At 39.6% G+C, this 26407-nt stretch overlaps 2 long non-coding RNA genes across 2 annotated transcripts in view; one reads left to right on the top strand and one right to left on the bottom strand.

Moving 5' to 3' along the window:
* The window catches only part of LOC134756531 (uncharacterized), a 54064-nt gene that overhangs the window by 14155 nt on the left and 13502 nt on the right, over positions 1 to 26407 (top strand). The window lies entirely within an intron of this gene.
* LOC115930224 (uncharacterized) lies at positions 940 to 9024 on the bottom strand. The gene is made up of 3 exons (XR_004066866.2): positions 8968 to 9024; positions 7905 to 7972; positions 940 to 1292 (listed from the first exon to the last, which is right to left on the bottom strand). It is a non-coding gene; the product is annotated as an uncharacterized lncRNA (long non-coding RNA).

Below are 26407 nucleotides of genomic sequence, written 5' to 3'. Positions count from 1 at the left end.
TGGGACCCTGGGCGCTGTAGAATCCTTGAGAAAATACTGGTAGTCCCAACTGCATTTGCCTAGTTTCTTTCCCTAGTTTTCTGTGTTAATGATGCTCTCACAAATATCACACATATCATTGTGCCTGTATGTTTTGCTACTTTTTATTTTGTTTGTTTTTGGGTTTTTTTGGTGGTTGTTTGTTTGTTTGTTTTTGCCAGGCTGTCAGTGGTGGGGCTGGGGAAGCCCAAGAGAAGGGGACTGAGCTGTGTGCGTGATAGAGCGAGATATCCTGCAATGAGAAGCTGCAGGGTCTGGATGCACAGGTGAGCAGGGCTAGAGTGTGATCATCTATCACGATCCAGGGACTGGCAGAGAAAACACGTCCAGTGCTTTAGATAATGGGCACCTGCTGTAGCCTTTTCTGCTTAATGGACAGGAAAATATAAACTCTAGAAACAATGGGCAGAGAAAAGCCCCAGAGGGTGAATGAATGTGTTCTTCTTCACTGAGTACAGTAAATCAGGATTTAAGATGCAAACCAGGCCATTGTGAGAACCCAGGATCAAATGCATTGTTTCATTAGACAAGATATGAATGTCAAAAGACTTTCCTGTACACTTGAGCGATTTCAGTCAGCACCCATTAAATAAAGACAAAGTTGGCTGAGAGGGTAGATGACAATAGTGACCACCTCAATCAATAGTAATTAAATGGTCTTTGATTTACTAATCTTTTTCTCATGTACCTAAAATCTAATTTCATTGGGAAAACTAAGTTAAAACTACGTTAATTCTACCTAAATAAACTAAACTAAAAGACAAATGCATTTATAGATAAAATATAAGTCCTGGGGGAAAAAGAATAACAGTTATTTATTTTAGAAAGTTCCCTGCTTATTTCTGAGTGTTGAGTAGGAAAACATACCAAAGCTTAGGCATACAAAACCTGCTTTAGGATTAAAAGTTTCCTTGAAAATGTTCAGAATTTTATTCTTAACCATTAATTATGTAACAAAAGCAAAGTCAATTTAACCTCTTTAAGCAGCATAGAATAAGATCATTGCCAATGCCATGAGGAACCTTCCAGAGCAGTTCTGCCCCTTTGGAGGAAGCCAAGAAGGACCCAATCCATCATCACAGAGGCACATGGACTGAGGGCGTATAAGGGAGATTGGGCAAGGTTAGAACTTGCAAGTCCTTGTGGTCTATGGTGGGGAACTTGAGGTTGGCTCTGTATTGTGCGATATGTCATTGGAGAGTTCCCAGCATGGAAGCAATATGACTGGTTACTCCAGGCCTCAGTTTCCCCATCTGTAAAATAAAAGACTACGGTGAACTGTATTCATTACTTTCCATCTCTAACATCTGTAATTTCAGGGAGGAGGATGAACTGAATAAGAGCAACATAAAGAGAAAGTAACAGGCTTCATGAATCCAGAACTAAGTTTGCAGAATTGCAAAGAAAGGTGTGTGTGTGTGTGTACACATATACATATGCACATATACATATATACACATATGCACATACATGCATACATACATATTTGTCTCAGTAAGAACCTGCTTATTAAAATGTTTGTGCCTTTCAGAGGGTGAAGGGTTGGCAGAGGGAGGGGATCAGGAAAAATAACTAATGGGTACTCGGCTTAATACCTGGGCAATAAAATAATCTGTACAACAAACCCCCATGACACAAGTTTACCTATGGAACAAACCTGCACTGGTACCCTGAACTTAAAAATAAAAAATAAAATGCTTGTGTAATAAATAAGAAACCATTAGCACATGTGCAAATTGCAAATAGCTTGGAATGTTCAGAAAATCTTAAGTTCAGAGAAAGGCACTGAAAGAAAGTAGTTACACTTCTCATATGGCCCGAAATCAGTAATTGTCAATTATTTTAGCCCCAGGACCCCTTTATACTGTTAAATATTATTAATAACTCTAAAGGACTTTTATTTATTGAGGGTCCTATCCATCAATATTTATTATATTAGAAATTAAAACAGAAATGCCTTTGATGCCTGTTTTTAAAAATACTAAATCCATTACATGGTAATATAAACAGCCTATTTTTATAGAAATAACTTATTCCAAAAAAGTGAGGGAGGAGAATGGAAGTATTTTGCATGTTTACTAATCTCTTCTTTGTACAACTTAATAGGAAACAGCTGTGTGTGTGTTCATTCTGCTGCAGTATCTTGTAGCCTCTGAGAAACTCCACTGCACACTCATGGGAGAAAGAGTAAAAGAGCAAATAGCATCGTGGTATGATTACTAAGAAGGTAGTTTCTGGCAATCATCAGGGATAGAGTATCAGCTTGGTGTCTTTAGTTCCAGAGTTATTGTGCCTTGCAAATTTCTTAACTTTCTATTATAATTAAATTAACAAAACATGTTCAAAAATTTATCAGGGTCACACGTTCAAATGCCTACAGAGGCCAGGGAGGAGGATTGCCCGAGTCCAGGAGCTCAAGATCAGCCTGAGTAACACAGGGAGACCCTGTCTCTACTAAAATCATTAAAATATTATCCAGGTGGGGTGGCATGCACCTGTGGTCGCAGCTACTCAGGAGGCTGAGGGGGATCAGCTTGAGCCTGGGAGGTCGAGGCTACAGTGAGCTGTGATTGCACCACTGCACTCCAGCTTGGGTGACAGCGGGATATCCTTTCTAAAAAAAAAAAAAAAAAATCAACACCACAAGTGTCTACAATCACTCAGTAGATAACACACACGAGTGAAAGTACACAGTGCAGCAACATGGACCTCTAAGCAGGGGACACTGGTGAACTTGAACATTCATGCCACCGAAAGGATGCCTGTTACTCAGCTCCCATGCATGTGCCCATGGGAAATGTGAACTCAGTATTGCCCGTATTCCAGTATTTCAAAAGAAGCCATGCATTTTTGAGTGTCTGTCTGTGTGTGTGGGCTTAGTATCTCTTATTTTTCATAATTGAGAACAATGGGATAAAAATCATCAAATGATGATTTTTTGCCTCCTAGGCTAAAGAGCATGCATGTATTAATCGTTTGCCTCTTTTGTCTTTTTCTAATTGCAAAAGTAACCCATCTTTGTTGAGCCAAGGAATGGAGTCCCAAAGGCTGCGGGCAACATCTGCTCTCTACAGAGCTCTTCTCTGGGCTGATGCTTCAAAAGCCCACAGTAAGACACTACTGTGTTCTCTTTGTAAAGACCTGGAGTTATTTCTCAAATGCCTTTGTAGACAGCTGATGAAGTACAAAACAAACCCAGGCCTATTTGGAAGTAAGCAGAAATTAGCATATCAGCAGCTGTGGCATCTCTTCAGACACATAGCAACAGGGATGTCTGCTGAAAAAACCAAGGTAGAGAAAACACCTTTGCAGAATCGTGAGTTCACTTCCAGCAGACTAGAGCGGAAAAGAGGCCGTTGCTTCTCGTAGAAGTACTTTTGAGGAAGGAGAAATGGTGGTGGTTTTAATTAAAATAGAATCTTTGCTTATGGTTAAAAAACATGACACTGAGGTATTTTAAAAAGTTTTCCCTGCAAAGGAGGAACATTTCTTCACTTTAATATTTTCTTTTTTTCCCTCGCTGCTTTAAGATAACTGTGCATTTTCACAGTCATATGTAGATTAGGATTAGTAAAAGCATCCTCTATTTTTTAAGGTCATCAGAATATAAGCCCAAACAAGAAGGGGAAATGTGAGAATTATTATTTTGTTTTTCAAGGCTTTAATCCCAGCATTGGGAGCCCACTGAGGTGGTGTTTTAGAAACTCAGGGAGGACTGACCTCAGTGCCCATAATGAGAAATGAAATGCCACATTGCTGACTCTGTAGAGAAGCAAAGGATGCAATTATTTACACACCTAGGACAGATGTGTTTTCTCCTCTCAGCAGGCCAGGGAGAAATTCCCTGCAGAAAGATTTTTATCAATCAAAATTGTATGCCAGTCATGGATACAATGAAGATGGTAAGAGCAATGTATTTTTCTCTCTCTCTGAGTCTCGCTTTCTCTCCCTTCCATGTCCTGTTACAATTATTTCCCAACAGATAATCTTGTTACACGTTTCAGATCTCTGAGTCTTGCAGCCTGTTATTAAGGTTTCACAATGCTCAAGCTAACATTAAGTAATGGAGACTCAGAGAGCTGAGCTCCAAGATGGAGGAGCAGAACTGGACACTGCCAACAAGGCTTTGCTCTTACTATCAGCTTCCATGGAGTCAGACATAGGATGTCACTGGAGCCAAGAAAGGTCAAGACAGAGACCTGTAGCAGAGCACTCCAGGGAGCAGCCAAGGCCCTGGGGTGAGTGCATAGAGGCAGGAGATGAGGAGGAAAAGGAGATGAAGGCAAAGGTGCACATTGTGGAACATTTGGAAATCACAGATAAGGAGAAGGAAGAAAATAAAAACTGCCAGCTGTTCTAACAGTCAGAGAAAGCCTCTGTTACGATTTGAATTCAAATCTTCTAGTCTTTTACTCTTTGCATTTTGGAGTCAAGAAAATAATTCTGTTGTAAACAGTAGTTGATAACATGTTTGTTTTTTAATAGCATGCATATCTTTTTCTATTAGTATTTTTCAGCAGTACATTCTTTTTAGTGGCTGGCTAATATTACATTATATAAATTAGCTGTGTTTTATATACACCAGGAACCATGAACTTAAATACTTCAATATCCAGACAGGTGATGGAAATGATTGAAGTAATGATTAGGTATATATCAATAGAGGGATGGGTACTGGAATAAACAGGAAAATGCTTACACAGTCTAAGGAAAGCAGTTCATATTTTACCGTGGCCAATTTCTGTCATGTTAAGATGCAGTGTTTATGGATGTTCTGGTGTTTTGAGGCAAGCCAACATTCCAGGATTTATTTTAAAAGCATATTTATAAATATTGGCAAGTAAATGAACTTTTAAAAAAATCACTGAGTTGGCCACAGAAAAAATACCTTTAGGCTGTATTGTCCTCCTAACTTCCAGTTTGCAACCTTGTATGCATTTAACTCAAATTTGACTCATTCATGAATTTTAGACATTTAGTTTGTTCCCAATTTTTATTTTAAGCAATGTAAAAAGAACCAAAATATGTGAATAAAATCTTAGGGTTAATATCACAAATATAAGACAGCTAGATTAAAGGTTATATATTGTTCAAGTTTTTGAAACATATTGCAAAAGTGCCTTAGGAAAAGTTTGACTAATATACAGTCTCCCCATGTTATGGTTTGGCTGCGTCCCCACCCAAATCTCATCTTGAATTGTAGCTCTCATAATCCCCATGTGTCATGGGAGGGACCCAGTGCAAGGTAATTGATTCATGAGGGTGGGTTTTTCCCATGCTGTTCCTATAATAGTGAATAAGTCTCATGAGATCTGATGGTTTCATAAATGGCAGTTCCCCTACACAGATTATCTTGCCTGCTGCCATGTAGGACATGCCTTTGCTCCTCCTTTGCCTTGCACCATGATTGTGAATCTTCCCCAGCTATGTGGAACTGTGAGTCAATTAAACCTCTTTCCTTTATAAATTACTCAGTCTTGTGTATGTCTTTATTAGTGACATGAGAAAAGACTAATGCACCCCAGCAGTTTGTACTAATATCCAATGTACTTTTCAAGCTTGGATTATTAATATTCTGTGCATAAAATTATATATCTAATTTAAAATATTATGAGTATAAATGTACCTGTAATGTGTCTTGTTATTGAAAATGTTGAGGTTTATTTTTCAGTTCTATTTCTTCTTTGGCAAAGAAGAAATATCTACTCACATTTTAAATTTTGTTTTGTTTTGTTTGTTTCTTTTTTATTTCTAAGAGTTCTTTATATATTTAGGATATTATTGAAGGATTGCCATTCTACACCATATTTGAAAACACCTAAGATCCCATCTTAACACAGATTTAGTATTTAACCATATGCACAAACTATTTCTCAAAATGATTTTCTTTTTATTGAAAATGTTCCAAGATTTGAAACACATGACATTTTATTCAAAAATTAAAGCCTGCAATTTGAGAATCAGGCCATCTGTAGATGATCAGAGATGCTCTTACATACAACATTGCTACTTGTGCAAAGTGAATATATCTCATTTCAGTGATAAGAAAAAACAAGGTCAGAGGGATAAAAAGGAAGCATGAGGAAAATACAAAATCAGGTTAAAATCTTACTTTCCCCAGGGAACAACTGAGCCTTCCTCACTTTGAAATTAGTGTGTGGAGCCCGATGACATCATACACATGTCTGGTTTGGGGTGCCTGTCACTGAAGAGCTGTTGCTAAGTCATCTAAGAGTTTTGGGTAAATTCTTCCATCAGGACTCTGTCTGTGAGAGTTCACGATTCAGCCTCCTAGACTTCCCTGTACTTGATTAACACCTCTGGATCCCCGTGTGATTTCTGAAGGCAAGGTCCAAACACTCCCAGGCTCCCAGGCTCCCAGGCTTAGTGCATCTCATGCCTTGACTACCCAGGCTCTTTCTTATAGGAATTCATTCTCTATCTTTAGAAAAAACCCTTCCCAAACTTTAATTCAGACCCTCTTCCAAAGTGGAACCTGCAACACCAGGTATCATGGCACCACTCACTTTCATTTATTTCCTGTGCATTGGTGTTGATGTATAATATCATTATCACAAGGAGGGGATCTTTTAAGCAAGGCTGATGTAGACGTAACTACTCATCCTGAGATATCTTCACCCACCAGGTTAGACTCAACTAACATACTTGGATCCCATAATTTTTGTCCTTAGAAGGATGTAGTCTCCCCAGTATTGCTTCTTTATTTTCTTGCCTGTATTTTCATACCATTTCTTACTAAGATGTCTTCCCCTAAACCTACTAATTTAATACAACCTATTTAAAATTATACTAGGATTCTTATATTACCACATACTAATGCCTCTAAAGCCCTTCAAACAAATAAAACATTTACTAATAACCTACCTTCACTAAGTAGATTTCCCTTCTGGTCTATATTATCCAACTTTGTACACTACCATTTCTCCATTTTACACTTAAGCAATATCCAACTAAATTTGATGTAGAAAGAATTGAGATCAACCTGTGAAACACAGAAAGGGCCATGCATGCATCTGAGGTTTCTGTGCCATGCTGTTTCATAGTTTTATTCCTTTGCTCACAGATTTCCTCTTTTTGGAAAATCTCTATATTTTCTGCCTGACATTCTTCATAATCTAACTTGGTTCTCATTGTTTCTGGAAGCTTTATCTGAACTCCAAGCTGAGCTAGGTACCCGTCTTCTAAGTCTGCATAGTACCCTTTATATAAACCTAATGTATGCATCTGTCAATTTTTAGTTTCTGAATATTTTTATGTAAACTATAAGCTTGCGGAAAGGTGTTGGGTGTCATGTATCCTTTATCTCCGTGTCGATCAAAGCCCATGGAACATAATAAATCTTTGGACTAAACCAAGGGGATTCATTAGGATCATTTTTGAAAGCTCCTTCAGCTCTGATATTTTATTCTACCTATCGGGTAAATGACCAGAGAAGGAACTATTATTCTTAGTTTAAGTTGTATAGAATGTCAGGCTTCTGGCTCAAGCTTTATTCACAGTATAGTCAATAGAATCTTCTTATGATTTATTGAATCTGCTTAGCTCATGTGAACATAATTCATCACTACAAGCCCAGAGAGCACTGACCTTCCATCAGATTTGGGAATTGTGCCACCGTGGATGTATCGTTACTATTTTAGAATCTAGTAACTAACATTTCTGCCTCCTATACAGTAGCCTCGGGCTGAAACAGAGGAACTCTATTTCTGGATTGTGTTGCCTGGAAAAACAGCCACTTCTATATTACTGGTTTGGGCTTTTGAGAACGAATTGGAAAGACATGTTTTGGATTAGTCAGGGTGTTTATCACCAACTACCAATACACACTAAATTCATAGTAGTACCTGTAGCTTGGTTCTGGCAACTTTGTTCTGCCTTGTAACTGCAGATGTGGAGCAAGTGGCTTCTGGGTCTTTGTAGCAAGGGAAAAGAGAGAGAGATAAAAAAAAGTACACCAGCTTTTAAATACCTCATTCCAGAAGTGATAGGCATCACTTGCTTTCCCAGAGTGAGTCACATGACCCCCACTTTAGCTGTAGGTGAATCTGAGAAATAAAAATCTCACTGATATATGTATGTTTCTATCTCTGCCACACATTTCCAGATATTGAGACATTATAAAACACATTCTAATTTTTTTTTTTTTTTGAGACACGATCTTGCCCTATTGCCCAGGCTGAGTGCAATCGTGTGATTACGGCTCACTGCAACCATTACCTCTTGGGCTCAAATAATCCTCCCGCCTCAGCCTCCTGAGTAGATGGAACCACAGGTATGCACCACCCTGCCAGGCTATTTTTTAATGTTTTTTTTTTGTAGAGACAGGGTCTTGCCATGTTGCTCAGGCTGGTCTTGAACTCCTGGGCTCAAGCAATCCTCCTGCCTTGGCCTCCCAAAGTGCTGGGATTACAGGTATGAGCCACCACACTCGGCAATCATAGGGATTCTAACATCTCACCTAGAATAAACCTTGTGCCTGGAGAAGAAATCCCTTTCAGTCTTCTAGGTTCTAGAATCTAGAGTTTGAGAACTTGACTTTCCCTCATCTGTACAGTAGCCTCTCACTTCAGACACAGGAGTTTTTGCACTTCAAGTTGTCCTAGTATATTAATTATTTCGGGCACAGTAAAACAAAAAGGATGTTTGTATGAAGAAGCAGATTGAGATAGAGCTTGTGGTGAAGAAATATCCTCTCTCTTTGCTTATTTTAGGTCTTTTGACTGGATCTGTTCCTCTAATAGGCTTTTAATGACTCTTCCACCTGATATCTGGGTGTGAGTCCCTGTGCTCACTCCCTTAATTTCCTGGAAGACAAATCAATTAAGCCCCAGGCCTTACTGACCTTGCCTTGTCATCTGTCTTATGCTGACAACTAGTATTTCATTAACACGCTTGGAGAGGGCTCACCCCAATTTGTTTCTCCAGATGTTTTGGTCATCCTACATCAGAATAAGACAAATTCTGCCTTCAAGCAGCCCCATAGTTTAATGCCAGATGATGTGAAGCCTTGGTTCAGATATCAAGGACTCCGCCCGGGGGAGGGGGTGACCTCTATTGCTGAGCTTCCCAGATTTATTTAGAATCGTGATCCTTAGTGACTGCAGGAAGCCTCATTTGTTGTTTAATACTCCGGGTTCATGATGAAGGTGCGTAAATTAACAGGTACCGAGGGTCATTGTGACCCAGGTGGAGGCTTCGCAATGTCCTACAATGTCAGGGCAAGGAACTGGCCCATGCTGAACCAGTGCTGTGGTGAACTGTGCTCCTGTTGGAAAACAGAAACCTCCTCTCAGTGCATGTCGTCTCGGGATAAACCATGCCTGCTTTATGAATGTGTTTACTGAGCACCTGGTAAAGTGCATGGCACAGAAGTGGGATTCAATAATGAGTGTGTCCATGCATAAACGAAAGCCCCTATGATGAGAAGAAAAAAACATATGTTATTGGTTTTGCTTTTTTCTACCTTCTTAGATTTTAACAATTCAAAATACTCAAGAAATTTTAGTGGGGATGTCAACGCGTTGCTCCGAAACCAATAGGGAAACACTTCTAGTCTAAGCTGCACCATTTTCTAAGCACCCCCCGCCCCCACACCATTTCACAGACCTTGGTCAAAGTGAGACATTCCACAGGGGCTCGGGCTATGACAGCCTGCCCAACTGCCTGACTTTATCACCTTCTGGGGGAAGAAGTGCGAGGAACCTCACATTCCGTCAGAACAGGGGCCAAACTGCCTCATCATGGGAATTTGTTATCAACATTTTTCCAGGCAGCAGACCATGCCCCTTCCTCTCTGAGAGCCCTCTCATCCAGGCCTATAATTGCCCCAGCCTGTAAGCAGCAGTGGGCATTAAGCTGGTCCCCCACCTCTGCCAGTCTTATGCTGGGCATAGAACCTGCATTTGCTGTAGAGCCGCCAACTCTTTCTGTGTGTCTTTCTTTAACCCCCATCTTCCCTTCAAAGCCTAACAAGCATCTTCCTGTGGCTGCCATGGGTCACTTAAAGGGGCCTTGTGCGTGTGTCTCCACTCACCATTTCTTGTTTTCCCAGAGACTGCACAGTTCTTTCAACGGAGTTATTAAGAGGGTTTTTTCAGAGCCTGATTGCCTGGGTTTTTAATGTTTATTCTGTAACTTCCTGGCTCAGTGTGAGACCTTGGATAATTTATTCAATCTCTCTGTGTCTTGGAGTACTCCCACACAGAATGGGATTCATAATAACGTTCATATTTCATTGGGGGATTAGTCACAAGCTGACTATATCTGCTGACTGAATCCTGGCCAGCTCCCACCAGGTGGCCTTGTCTACACAGCACTCTCTTTATGGTCCTCTTCTCCTGGTTCCAGAAACTTCCCTGAGCCCTTGTCCCTTTAGAACTAGGGATGACAACAATGTTCCTTACTGCTGCTGTCCTCAGGATACTGCATTTTGGGTTTCCCTGTAATTGGCTTACCCACTGATCCTCATTATTTATGGATTCTGCATTTGCAAATTTACCTACATGCTAAAATTTATTTGTAACCCCAAAATCACTATCTTTGAATAAGGCGAAACTGAGCCTTCTTGTTTAAGCTTTCATGCTGTACATAAGTATCTTTTTGTGGTCTATCAAATGCCACTTTTTTTTCATTTTTATGCGTTATGTTGATGATTTTACTGTTATAAATGACACCCAAGCACACTGCTCAAGTGCTATTTAGTGTTCTCAGGCTCAAGAACATTGTGATATGGCCTATAGAGATGTGTGTATTAGATCAGCTTCTTAAAGGCAGAAGTTACAGAGCTGTTGGCCATGCGTTCATTCTAGAAGAGTCAATGATTTATATTACATAATGTATAATGTTATTAACATAATATCTGTGTCTTCAAAATAGGAATATGCATAGAACAGGTATATGTATTGATTGATGAAATATTGGGACCAGTGGCTCCCAGAAACCTAACCCTGTATTTCTCCTGGAAGCAGTGGTTCAACATGTGCTAATTCATTATGATGACTTGATTGAATGCGCAATCTCAAATAATAAGAATTGACTGTAATATATTAAGTATTTTACAAATTATACCAAGTGTCTTTTGCATCCTTAAGAAACCCTGATTGGTAGAATCATTGTCTGTCTTTTATACATGTGGTTTAAGAAAATATGAAACACAGTCCCTGCCTCTCAGGCAGGCCACACAAAGCAATTCAGGGGCCCAGAACTACCCCAACTTCTGCACTGGGCTTAATGCTCTGCTTTCTTGCTTAGACAAGGGGAAGCTGCTGGAATCACATCTTTTCTGTACTGACTTGCCCACTGCTCTCCAGGGCCAGAGCCTGGCCGTAAAGCAGGTCTCACCTGTTCTGTACAGACCAAAGTCTCCATGAGAAAAGAAACCAATAATATTTCATTTCCAGCTCTAGCCCTAGGCAGGTGAAATCCTTCCAGCTGCAGGCAGCTTGAAATGCTGCCTGGCGCTCATTCAAACAACCTGGAACTGCATCGCCTTGCGTAAGAGAAGACTTGAGGCTTAGGGAGTCTCTCAGTATCACCAAGCCCTGTCATTAAGGCCATTGGGAAACTACAATCCAATCCAAGCAGAACTACACATGGCCCAGATCCTTCAGGAATGAAGGTTTGGGTCACTCTACCAGGTAAAAAAACCACAATATGCTGAGGTTCTTGCTGAAGGCAAAGGGAATACAGAATGGGTAATGGCAGAAGCTAGTTATCTAGTGGTGAACATGTGGCCAGTTGCAGAAACAAGGACGGTAAGACAAGGAGGACTGAAAATGTCCTCCTTATTTTGTTAAGACTATGTTTGTGCATGTATACACTTGCACTAAGAAAATTCTTCATTTTATTTCCATTCTTTTTCCTTTATCTTGTGACATAAGATTTGTTGACTCCATATCAGCATTTAAGTGTTGTTAACTTTATGTAATAGCATTTAGGCTAAGGATTAGTGCACCTCTGGTTGTATGAAGGATAGCTGTATTATTTTAGGCATAATTATGACCTTATCATCTTTATTTGGAGATATATATGGATTCAAGTTGACAAGGGGTAGACTTGTGATGGTTAATATTGAATGTCAACTTGATTGGATTAAAGGATATGAAGTATTGTTCCTGGGTGTATCTGTGAGGGTGTTGCCAAAGGAGATTAACATCTGAGTGAGTGGCCTAGAAGAGGCAGACCCACCCTCAATCTGGGTGGGCACTATTCAATCAGCTGCCAGTGCAGCTAGAATACAGCAGGCGGAAGAAGCTGAAAGGACTTGACTTGCTGAATCTTCTGGCCTTCATCTTTCTCCTGTGCTGGATGCTCCCTGCCCTCAAACATCAGAATCCAAGTTCTTTGACTTTTAGGCTCTTGGACTTATATTAGTGGTTTGCCAGGGCTCTGCGGCCTTCAGCCATGACTGAAGGCTACACTGTCGGCTTCCCTACTTTTGAGGTTTGGGACTCGGACTGATCCACTACTGGCTTCCTTCCTCCTTAACTTACAGATGGCCTGTGGTGGGATTTCACCTTGTGATTGTGTGAGTCAATTTTCCTTAATAAACTTTTTTTCATATGTGCATCTATCTTATTAGTTCTTTCCCTTTCTCTAGAGGGATAGATACCCTGACTGATACAACTTTGGTTATGGGATTGCTTTAATCTTTCTGGGTGATTTTAGCTTGCAGGAAGTCTTGGGAACTGCTGTGAAGATACTTGTCGGTTGCAGGTGTGACTCATCAGGCCACCTTATTCTAAGCTCCCTATTCTACCCACTTCCATTCCCCTCTCCTGCCTCCCACTCTGTAGTCTATCCTGGAGGGCCCTACATTCAACTGGCTGCTAACCTAACAGATAACCTTCAGTTTTATCTGTGGCAAGCCCAGGCCACTGATCAAGCAGGATGAAAGCGTATTTCTAGTGAAGGAGACAAGATGAGAAATGGGCACAGTCCTGGCCCTGCTCAGAAGCACCTGATTTCATTGACCTGTGTCTAAAGCTGTTTACTTCAACCTTCTTTTAAATGCATCAGTACTCCCCTTAAAAAAATTCTTGTAGCCATTTTGACAAAGGTAATAAGATGATATCTCATTTTTTGTTTTCATCTGCATTTCCCTCATGATTATCATTAAAAAGACAGAAAATAACAGATATTGATGAAGATGCAGGCAAAAGGGAATCCTCGTACACTGTTGGTCGGAGTGTAAATTAGTACAAACTCCACAAAAAACAGTATGAAGATTTTTCAAAGAACTAAAAATAGAACTACCATTCCATCCAGCAATCCCACTACTAGATATCTACCCAAAGGAAAATAAATCATTATATCAAATTATACATCATTATATCAAAAAGATACCTGCACACATATATTTGTTGCAAAACTATTCACAATGACAAAGATACAGAATCAACCTAAGTGTCCATCCAAGGGAAAATGGATAAAGAAAATGAAGCATATACACACAATGGAATGTTATTAAATTATGTCTTTTACAGCAAGATGGATGGGACTGGAGGTCATTATCTTAACTGAAACAAGCCAGAAACAGAATGTCAAATATTGCAGCTTCTCACTCATAAATGGGTGCTAAAAAATGTGCACAGTTGGATGTAAAGAATGATGGACAATGGAAACTAGAAAGGATGAGGGGGTGGGAGGAGGGAAGATAATGAGAACTTGCTCAGTGGGTACAATGTGTGTCATTTGAGTGATGGATGCCTTAATCTCCTGACTTGACCACTATGAAATCTATGCGTGTAACAACATTGCCCATGTACCCCATGAATTTATCAAAATAAAAAATTGTACACACCCTAATTGTGCCTTGAAATTATTATTATATTACCTAATCTTTATACCCATAACATTGGGAATAGGTATCTTATGTTTATTGCCCTTACAGAAGTATACAACTAAGATCTATTTAAACATTAAATGCAAAACAAAACTGCACACCAATTTCAGTTCAATTTAAACGTGATAATAGTATTGCTTTTTCTGAAACTTGTCCACTGCTTGCAATATGATTGTGGTCGAGGCCATTATGCTGCTTGTTTGCTATATTTAGTTCAGCTAGTCTAGAGCCCTGGGCATGCTTTAGTGACTCAACTCTCTTACACCCCTTCTCTAATTGAACACAATGAAATATTAACCATATTATGTGCCAAGAGGCCACTGGAATATTACCCAGCACAAACATGTCATTTAATGTCTCATATCAAACTTTATCATCTTTTAATTAGTGTGAAGCATATAAAAATACTTCTTGATAACAGTTATAAAAGCATACTCAATGCCCCATGCTAAAATGGTCTGGACTCAGTTAGATGGTATTGAACCAGAGGGTTGGGGATACACTGAGATTTTTGCTGTGTCATCAAAATGGAAACTCCCAAATAAAGCAATTTTTGCTTGCAGTCTTTAAAATGCAATTTGAGCTGGGCGCGGTGGCTCACGCCTGTAATCCCAGCACTTTGGGAGGCCAAGGCGGGCGGATCACCTGAGGTCGGGAGTTTGCGACCAGCCTGGCCAACATGGAGAAACCCAGTGTCTACTAAAAATGCAAAATTATCTGGGCGTGTTGGTGCATGCCTGTAATCCCAGCTACCCGGGAGGCTGAGGCAGAAGAATCGCTTGAACCCGGGAGGCGGAGACTGAGGTGAGCCAAGATCACGACACTGCACTGTAGCCTGGGCAACAAGAGCGAAAATCTGTCTCAAAAAAAAAAAAAAAAAAGCAGTTTGAAATATACTGCCTTATAAACATTTTCCAAAAATAATAGCATCTTCCTATTAGTGCCCCATGAAAAGCCCAAGACCTCTCTGAATTCTTGCCTCACTTTGCCTGTATGCCCCACATAATGCTTGTCATGTTTGGCCTCACGGACTTCAAATTCCAATAAAGACAAAGACGGGTCCATATTGCCCAGCGATTGAGAATGTGTGCCCCGAACCAGGCACTGTTGAATTCACATTCCTGCTCAGCTTCCTGCTAGTTACATGACCTTTCTCATGTGACCCAACCTATCTGTTTGCCTCACTTACCTCAAATGGTATTAGTAAGAGAACCCACCCTATGCCATTGTGGAGAGATTAAATAAAACAATTCAAGCAAAACACTTATCACAGTGTCTGGTAGATGTACACGTTCAATATGTGTTAGCAATGGTAAACTATCATTTCAATCCCTCCTGAAGTGGCATATAGCATCATTACTGTATAATTTTTCTAATTGATACCTAGCAAATTCGCACAAATTCAGTAGTTTAGAAAACATTTATGATCACACAGTGCTGTAGGTTACAAGTCTAAAGGGGGCTCCACTGGATCTGTCTCAGGGAATCAAAAGGCCAAAAGCAAAATGCTGGTCAGTTACTTGGGCTCTGTTCTGGAGGCACTGGGGATGAATATGCTTGCAATCACATTCAGGCTCTTGGTTAAAATCCTGTCCTTGAAAACGTAGGACCGAGGTCCCTGTCTCTTTCTTGGCCATCAGCCAGGGACCACTCTCAATTTCGAAAGGCTGCTCACATTCCTTGGCCCCTCTTGGTCTTCAGAACAACAATGGACACATCAAATCCCCCATGGGCTTGGAGTCACTGACTTCCTCTTCTGCTCTCAGCTAGAGAAAACTCTCTGCTTTTAAAGGGCTCGTGCAATTAGATGAGACCACCCAGATAATCTCCCTTTTGTTAAATATGGTAACAAATTTCATCCACATAGAAAAGGGAGGGGAGTATACAATCATCATCATCATCATCATCATGACAATAATAGTTAATAATTGCGTTAATGTTCTATTGCTTCATGGCAACCCACCATGCATGAAGCTCCAGTGCCAGGAACTGTTATAAGCAGTTACCTTATATTAAGGTGAGTATTACTATTATCATTTCACATCTAAGAAAAATGAGGTAGAGAGAGATTAAGAGCTTATCCAAAATCACCACGTTTACAGCTTTGTATATAGTAACCATTTCACAATGGCTTGTTGAATTAATATTGGAATTCACTCCTACTTTAATTTGCATGCCAACAGTGATAATTCTCACAGTACCACAGGGCAATTAGAAAATCCTACTTCGAAATATCTGCATATGGAAAGTTTGTTGCCCTTGACAACTTTCTTCTCATAGGAAATACCTGCATTCAGGTGCTGACTGAGAGCCCGATATATGAATGTGGCTTGTGACGTGCTATTTGGAAAAGCACTTGTTCATGAAATGATAAAGAACTGGTTTCTGTTCTAATTCTGAAATTCATTCCAGGCCACATTTCCCCCTCAAATTCGCCTCCGGGGAAACAAGCTTCCTTGGTTACATCAGTGCAGCTACCCCGACCCAGAAAAGCACCAACAGCAGTAGAAATTCCCCATTAATAACAGCAAAGCAACTTCCACATGATTCTCTGTGTTAATGAAACAACAGAGAAAAATGTTGATGCAGTTTTCTTAATGATAGACATTTGAATTAAGTAAAAAGTAAGTAAAATAAGAAAATTACAGGAATGCACATCAATCATCTGATTTAACTGGTTGGAAATTTTTGGGATACAGATTTAGTCTGCAGTAAATGATAATATTTATATGACAATATTCTTCACAAAAGCTAATACCCCAGTAGTCAATGATTAAAAATTCATCACTAAACTCTGTGTAAAACCTCTCCCTGCCACATGTCCTGAAAATTAACCAAAATGTGTTTACTTTCTTTCTAGTAGAGAGTTAGAGATTTTGAAAAGTGGATGTTCAAAGGTATTTCCTTTATTAGTAATAAAAGTTTTGCACTATTTATTATACATATCAATTCCTATCAATAAATCTCCTTTATAGAGTGTTCATACTTACTGTTCAATTATTTATAGGTTTTGGACTTGGGTAATATACTTCTATTTGCTTTTAATTTCCTCATTTTATCTTGCAAATGGTGCTGCACTTCGTTATGCATGATTTGGTATTAAATTATGTAGAGGTGCCATATTGCCATGGAACGCCTGCATTTGATGAGGGTATTAAAATAGTAACAATGTAAATCACCATAGCAACAAAAACATAAATTCATACCCCATTTCATATTCTGGGTTAAAAATCCTATAGCTCTTGCAAATTCAGGTAAAATGTAACTCAAACCCAGCCACTGAATCATTCCGGACCCAGAGATACATCAACTTTAAAGAGCATTGAATCTTTGGAATAGCTCGTACCAAATAGCATAAATCACTTTTTAAATAATTTCAGACTCCCAGAACAGCCTAAAAATTAGTACAGAGAGTTCCAAAATATTCTCCATCCAATTTCTCCTGATGTTACTTACATAACCATATTTGATGCTTAGGATCAGGAAATTTACATTGATGCAATACTATTATATCAGCAAACTTTATCAAAATTTCACAAGTTTACTTTCCCTCCCACACCAGCTTTTTTTTCTGGTTCAGGATCCATTTTGGACTAAGTTTATGATATTTCCCTAGTCTCATCCAATCTGTGATCGTTCCACACACTGCTTTATCTTTCATGACCTTCCACTATTGAAGAATACTGGTCAATTGTTTTGAAGAATGGCCCTCAATTTGCATTTTTCCCATGTCCTGTTTATTTTGATGTAAATCCACATAACAGAGGTTGTGCCATTCTGAGTGCATCATACCAGGTGGTGCAGGGGCATTGATTTTTTTTTGGATGGAGTCTCGCTCTGTCACCCAGGCTGGAGTGCAGTGGCGTGATCCCAGCTCACTGCAACCTCCACCTCCCGGGTTCAGGCAATGCTCCTGCCTCAGCCTCCCAAGTAGCTGGGATTACAGGCACCCACCACCATGCCCAGCTCATTTTTGTATTTTTAGTAGAGACGAGGTTTCACCATGTTGGCCAGGCTGGTCTCAAACTCCTGAACTCAAGTGATCCGCCCCCCTTGGCCTTCCAAAGTGCTGGGATTACAGGCATAAGCCACCGTGCCCAGCCAATATTTTGTTTTATTAGTGATGTTAAGTTGTATTGCTTAAAGTGGTATCTACTTAGTGTCTTCATTTGAAATTACTGGCCTCTCTTTGTAATGAGTAAGTGTCTGTAGACAGATACTTTGACCCTTGGCAAATACTACATTTCTCTTAAAACTTTTGACTTTAAAAGTCAAAAGTATACTGACATTAGCCAATAATTTTATTACTGTAGAATTGGTCTCAAGATGATTTCCTATTTCACATATTTTTCCTGCATTTTCATGGTGATTCTACTCCTTAAAAAGCTATATTTTCTCCACTATTGATTTATTGATTAACCTCAATATCATATTTTCTCTTGAGTTATTCAATACTACCACACTTTGTTGTTCAAATTGTTCCAGCTTCAAATACCTTGATCTCCTCAAATTTGGTTTCTATGACCTTTCAATAGGCCTTCATCATGGTTGAGTTTTTTCTTATTTTGGGGCACCATAAGATGCTCTAGGCGCATCCAGTAATTCCTCTGTATCAGCCCAATAATCACCTTTTTTTTTTCCAGGAAATTCTGATTTCTGTTGTTGGAATATGGTATTAGAGACCAAGATCTGGGAAACAGGAGGTCTCATTGTTACTGGGGTGCCATTGCTTAGGCCCTTTTAAAAGACAGAGCTAGAGAATATATGTGTGTGTATTAAGTTGTGTGTACATGCATCTTTATTTATGTATCTATTCATCTGCACATGGGTGTGTGTTTATGTGTATGTGTGTGAGTTAATACAATTGCCTGTAGGTGTAGGTGAGGAATTGGATCCAAGACTGCTGCATATACTAAATTTTCACATACTCAAGTCCTGCAATTGGCTCCATGAAACATACATATAGGAAATGTCAGCCCTCCATATACCTCAGTTTCACATCCCATGAATGTTGTTTTTATCTTTGGTTGAAAAAATTCTGCATATAAGTGAACCCACACAGGTCAAACCCATGTTGTTCAAGGGGCAATTTCTCTAATACTTCACATTCTGATCTAACATGCCTGGGTTCACTCTAGCCTTCTCCACTTCCATATGTGTAGTTTTCCTCCATTGTTGAGAAACCTGGCTCCACCATATATTTTACATGTGTTCAATCCTAGTATACATACAAAGTAGTTTCAGAATTCATAGAAAGTAGTTTTCAGAATTGCTAACTTATACCTTTGTGAGAAACAAATGTGCTACTATATGAAAACATCAGTGTACAGTTCTTTTAGTCTTCAGCCTTTTAGCGTACTGCCAAAATGCTGTTTTCCAGACTTGCTTAAGTTAGCTCTTTGCGTTCTCACTCTCAGTAGGTTGATGTTTTTCATTTGTAATATGGATGTCTCTATGTACTGTTTGCATTCCTTTCTTTCTGCCCTCCCCCACCCACCACACGCATTTTGGTTGATTTTATTTATTTATTTAGGAAGTATGTAAAACATTACCATGGTTCCACAAGGCAGCAATTAAAAAACAGTGTACTCAGAGGAATGCCACTCCTCCTGATACCTGCAATCTCATCCTCATCCTCGATTCATCACATTCTCTTTCTACCCTCACCCTGCAGGCAACCTCATTTATTTCGAGTTGTTCCTTCCTGTAGTTCTTTTGTACAAATGACTACATTCATGCATATTTTCTTATATCCACTTCTTACATGATGGTAGTATACTACAGATGATCTTTTATGCTTTGCTCTCCTATTTAATCTGTAGCTCTGAATCATGCTTATTTCCAAAAGTAGGTGACATTTATTTCACTGTATGAGATTTTATTGCAAGCTACACATAGAATGAAAATATTTCAGGTGGATCAATTCATTTTCTTCTATGGCTTTCTTAAATCACATCAAACACCTTTAGAGAAACAACATATAGATTTGTTTAAATATGCTAGTTCTCTCTGTTCTCATCCCTATGTATTTCCACATTATAGAAAAACATCCTTTTTCTCCTACAGTTTGAAAATATTATTTCATGGCGAGCCAAAATTTTAACATCTTTTCTAGAGCAAACCTAATAGCCATCTTGTAGGTAAATATCTAAGAAGGCCGTGTCTTTCTGTTTCTATAAAGTAAAATAAGTTCCCTAAGTGCTTCAGCACATTTTAAAGAAACAGAAAAATAGACTGACACTTACATTTTGAAAACCTCATATTATAGGTAGGCAAAACACATCCCTACGTATCAGTGTGCATGGAACATACTGGATATTTAGCATAAAATCTTTTTATTTTGGGGGACAGTTTATAGATAGAATGGGATTTGCCAAGATTTACATTTGCACTCTTGTGCAAATATGTAGTTAAGTTAGGAAATTCTAGTTTGCATCTGAACATAATGCATGTGTGTATGTATGTATGTAATACATATATTTAATATCTTTCACGGTTTTTAAAAAATCTTTGTGGAATCAAAGAGACATCTGAGCTTTCATTGTTCAAAGCAATGTACCTAAGAGCTAAGGGGAACAGTTTTTTTGCCTTTGGGATTGGCCACATCTCTTGACATAGCTTAGAAAGCATGACCCTTGATAAGAGCTGACAGAATCAGCTCTATAGGTGACAGCTCATATGTCTGTCAACAGAATCCCCTGTTTGTTTGCCCATAAGCCATTTTAGTCTCAACCATTGGATTGAGATATGGAACATTAGTTTCTTAGACAGGGTAAGGGAACCATACAACCAGGTATGTTCATTTGCGACATCTTCCAGGCTCATTCAGTAGCCACTATTTTCAATTGAGCATTGGTGTCTTTTGAGGAGATGAGAAAATGTGATTGATTTACAAGTGTTTGCCTGTCCCATCCAAGACTTGTGAGATTTAGTCTCCATATATGGGATCACGTCCTCTTTTCTACAATGCCCATATCCAATCCTTCTCTGCATAACGTACAGGATGCTTTGTTTTGGTGACTTAACCTTCCTATCTATTTTTATGTGTGTACCATTGAAATAGCACCTTTTTAAAACATTATTTTTTCAGTTATGGCTGGGCCATGATGGCGTTAGTATCACACTCATTCTCATTTTTATGATCTGAACTTTTACAAAACATGGGCACAATAGTCACAATGTTAAAAAAAAAAGTAAGCTCTATTTCTATAAAAAGCACAGTAGTTAATCCACAGGTAAAGTTACAGAGAACCATTAGGGCTGACGACTTCGGTGCACTAAAGTTGCATCACAGGGAGAGAGGGAAATGGAATAATGAATGATCCCTTAGTGTGAACCTCAGATGATGGTTGCCAGCATCCAAGGTGGTCGGGGAAAGAAGAGAGACAGCCGCGGCAGAGGTAGATAAGCCATACTGGGACCCTTTGACTCTCAAAACGGCATTGTTCAGCACCCGTTTGGAGGCTACCGTACGAGTCTTATACTGTCCTCTAAAGTCTTTTACACCCATTGCTAAAATTCAGGACTGTTCACAGCCTGAGGAGGATTTCCAAGGGTGCAGAACTTTCAATGCCACACCTGGATGGCTGGCCATCCTAGAACGGGATTTTTAAAGCACCTTGGAAGAGATTTGCAAGCACGGGGGCAGAGTTGACACACTCCTTCCACTTTCCTTTTCTTCTTTTTTCCTGTATATAATATCCTTCTTAGTATTCCCTCTGCTTCAGTCTCTTTCTTTCTCAGACTCTGCTGTGAAGTGCTAGCTCAAGTGTTGACATCGCTACTTCATCTGCTGTGGATGAGTCTTGGACAAATTTTTTACTAGCCTTCATGAGCCATGGTCTCCTCATTATACAATAGGGATTAAAATTCAGTACATTATAAGTTTATTGTTAGGAGAAAATGAGCAAATAAATATAAAATGCCTGACGTCATAAAGGATCAAAAATTCTTAGCTATGATGTATTTTTATTATTGCTTGTTTTTCTAATTCAAAAGAAAATTCACTATTTAACAAAGTTATTAATGTATAAATGTATAATATATGTATGGTGGAATCTCAAGTGTATTTCTAAATATATTTGTATATATTATGTATATATTTATATATACTTATGTATAAACATATACATGTACATATACATAACACACATATGCATATATACATATATACACATATACATGCACACATGCACACACATATATAATACACACATGCACATATATGTACATACATATATACACATACATACACATATATACACATACATATATACACGCATATATACACATGCATACACATACGCACACGCATATACTCACACACATACATACATATGTGCGCATACACACTTATATACACATATATACATATACACACATGCATATATACAAATATATACGTATACATACATATATACACACACGTACATATATACACACCCACACACAAACACCCCAGAAGGCTCCTTATTGCCCTTTTAAATACTCAGCACTCTATGTTCTCAGCATTCACTTCTATTGCCATATTTTTGATTGTTATCTGTTCTTAAATCTCTTATTAATGAAATAATACAAATCCTGGCCTTTGGGTGACATCTTTTGTACATTATTTCTGTGTGATCCATCCAAGTTGCTATGTGTATATCAATGACACATTTTTTACTTTTTACTTTTAATTCCAGCATGGTATTCCATATAAATACACCACAGTATTTTTTATCCATTCAACTTTAAGTGGTGATTTAGATTATTTCTAGGTTTAGGTGTTATGAATATGGCTGCTAGAAACATGTTTTGTGCATGCGTTTTGATGGGCATATGCACCCATTTTCCTTGGCAGATAACCAGTAGTACTGATGAATAGATACTAACTGCAGGTGTTAGATAATATTACTTTGCCATTAGTTAATAGTGCCACAGAGTTTTCCAAAGTGGTGGTACCTCATCTACTTGTTCTAGTCCTCATAAGAGTGTTGGTGAAATCATGTTCCTAACCTTCAGTTGCAGAGATCATTGTACCTAGCCCAATCGTGTATCTCTTAGCTTTTCACCTTTCCTTACTGACTGTCCCTCTGGATGCTGTCTGTGTAATAGAGAGGTAGAAAGGAGAGACCTTCCCATCCACCCTCACTGCCTCCTCTCAGTGATAATCCTGGCCATTGTACTGCAGAAATTGACCCTTTCCCCATCACTTTATTTCGAACTTCTCTCTTATTTTTGCATCTCCATGACAGCCATTTTCTCTTCTGCTTTGCTTCAAGATCTAAATTTCTCCAAAAAAAAGAGCAAAGGAAAATTCAATGAAACCAACACGTATCTAGCTAGTTTCAAACATTCAGTTTTCCAAGTTTCTCCACTTTATACATTTTCTTAATTAGAACTCTAACAACCCTGTGTCAGATCACTCTGAGTTTATTGCACTTGAGGAATTGAGCTCCCCTGGGTAGGTTTACGTTCCAGAAAGGGCGACTGCACACATCCAGCCTCTATGGTCACACGAAAACATAGCCCATGGGAATGACAGCCAAGCTCACTCTTACCACCTCATCTACTCACAACAGTGCCCTCAATTTGCTCTGTGAAAATGAAATGAAGGACCTGCTGTGCCTTCCTCTCAGAGATCAATCTAAGCATCTTCACAGGAGCATGGGGATGCAACTTGGGAAGAGATCAGTGTTAACAGGAAGTCAAAATCTCACACCCTGGTAGCTCAAAATTGCCTTTGTTTCTACTGCTCTAAACAAGTAAATGACTCTCTGGTTTTAGCCAGGCATAAAGAGACTGACTCATGTCATTCATCTAAACTCACAAAGAAGGTTGTTCGTATTTGCTTGGCTTCGTTCCCCAAGGGGAGCTTTGACGGGTGTGGGGCTGCATCCCAGGTAGAGAGAAGACTCTGTATCTCTGTTTTATGTAGTTGCCCTTGCGTCATTCTCCTATGGAACCAATAGGGGTGATTCCATAAAACTTCAGAACAGGCTTCGGGGAATTACTGACACAGGTTCCTGGGGATCCTCTGAGAATGAAAATATGAAAGAAAAACAAACTCTGTAAAATATTTTAAAGAGGTTTACTCTGAGCTGGTATGAGTGACCATGGCCCCAGGCATCACAGTCTCAATGGAGGCAGTCACATTACAGTTTTGTTTTTATTTTTGGTTGTTTGTTTTTTAACGGAGTCTTGCTCTGTCACCCAGGCTAGAGTGCAGTGGCACAATCTCGGCTCGCTGCAACCACTGCCTCCTGGGTTCAAGCTATTCTCATCCCTCATCCTCAGCCTTGCAAGTAGCTGAGATTATAGGTGCGCGCCACCACCCCTGGCTAATTTTTGTATTTTTAGTAGAGAAGTGTTGGCCAGGCTGGTATCAAACTCCTGACCTCAGGTGATCTTCCCGCCTCAGACTCCCAAAGTGCTGGGATTACAGGTGTGAGCCACCATGCCATGACTGGATTACAGTGTATTTTTTACATTTCAAGGAGGCAGGAGTTACAGGCAAAGACATAAATCAATACCTGGAAGATATACATTTGTTCAGCCCCAAAAGGTGGGACAGTTTGAAGTGGGGAGTGGTTACAGGTTGTAGGTGGATTTAGAGATTCTTCAATTTGCAATGGGTCAAAGGAGTAAGGCTCTGTTTAGAAAGAGAGTTCTGAAAAGAAAAAGTGTTTTTTTGTTGTTGTTTGTTTTGTCTTTAAGACAAGCTCTGGCTCTGTCGCTCAGGCTGGAGTGTAGTGGTGTAATCACAGTTCATTGCGGCCTCAACCTCCTGGGCTCAAGCAATCCTCCCACCTACGCCTCCCAAGTAGCTATAGGACTACAGGCCTGTGCCACCATGCCAAGCTAATTTTTGTATTTTTCGTCTTGTACTGTGTTGCTCAGAATGGTCTCAAACTCCTGGGCTCAACCCATCCACTGCCGTGGCCTCCCAAAGTGGAAATGTTCTAAGATAAAAATGATGTATAGCAAGACTGATGGTCTGCAGGCACAAATTAACTCTTACTTTGAATGGCCTTATGTCTTGTTTATAATTTGGTATCTTATTGCCACAGACAGTCTGTTTTTTCGGTCATATAATCTCTAATTTAACATTAACACTGGTCAGTTTTGCCTAAACTCCAAAACGGGATATAGAGAAGTGTGTCCGACCTTCCGTCACATCATGATACAGAACTATGTTTTTCAGATTTCTCTGGGGTTCTCTTGGCCAAGACCTCTTGGTTAGTTTGGGGGCTTAGGATTTACTTTTAGTTTACAGAAACAATATGGACATATGAAGGTGGAGGACTGAGCCAGTCTGTTTAGCACCCATTAACTTTCTAAGGGTTCTACTTCTAAGATTTAAAAACAAACCAAACACAAACAGCATTGCTACGCCTCTCCCTTTTAAGCTTGGTCAGTCAAGGAAGACATTTTAAATCATGAGACAGTGATGAAAATGAGCTAAATTGCCTACATATTACATGTATTTAGGGTGAACAAATGTCAACACTGAGAAACACTGAAAGAGGAAAGACAAAAATAGACTTTCTTTTGCCAAAAGTAAACTTTCTGTAATTGGCAGGCTCCTGTCTTCTAATTCCATGCAGAGTGACCAAGGCATGGCTGTCTTGGAAGCACCTAAATAACATTACTGTAAGAAGCATGAGTGACTCTCCAACCAGGCATTGTCCAATACAGTAGATGTTGAACACACTGGAAGTGATGGGTTGGAAATGATACCAGTGCAACCGAGAAACTGAATGAGTGACCCATGGCCCATGGCTGAGAATGTGCTCCTTAAGTACCAAGTGCCATAAATGCATCTGGGTCCACAGAGCAGGCAGGCATGGGATGCTCAGGAAAGAAGCACAGGGTTTCTCTAAAATTAGCTCAGGACTTAACTGTTCACAAGGAGGATGTGGTTAAGGCTTAAATGTCCAGAGAGAAGAGAATGATAGAGCACGCCTTGCACATAGCAACTGGCAGGGTAGCCTTGTAGGAAGTCGTCTCTCTGTGAGGCTGGACATCTGGATTCCATGAGAAACCTGTGCTCGCCTCCATCACACAGCACTTGCCTTTGCCAACAGAATAACCCATCCATAGGCCTCACAACTGTCACTGCTCTGCAGCCACTCCACCTTGATGGTGACAAGGAGCCGAGGGGTTTTACAAGTCAAATAAGCATTATGGGGTAGGACCCCAAATCAGAGAGAGCCAGCTTGAACCCTGGGCTGCAGAAATTTTCAAAATAACTGGAGTTCTATGAAGTGAGTTTGAAGAGGAGGAATTGCCTTATGGAAAAACCTCCATCAACAATGCCAGTCGAATGCTGTGTGTGGTCATCACACTAGAAACTCCAAGGAGACTCTCTCCTGGAATCCTGAGGTATTACTTATGATCCTCATAGCCACAAAACTCCTTTTGTGAGTTCCTGCTCGTCCAGGAAGATGCTGGTACATCTACGTCAATAAGGTAGACGCTGAACATCTACATCTATAAGGTAGATTGAATACCGGAAATGAG

The sequence above is a fragment of the Gorilla gorilla genome, chromosome 10, assembly GCF_029281585.2.
Source record: "Gorilla gorilla gorilla isolate KB3781 chromosome 10, NHGRI_mGorGor1-v2.1_pri, whole genome shotgun sequence".
NCBI lineage: Eukaryota > Metazoa > Chordata > Mammalia > Primates > Hominidae > Gorilla > Gorilla gorilla.
The sequence above is the reverse complement of the archived record's forward strand: the minus strand, read 5'-3'. Positions and strand labels throughout refer to the sequence as shown.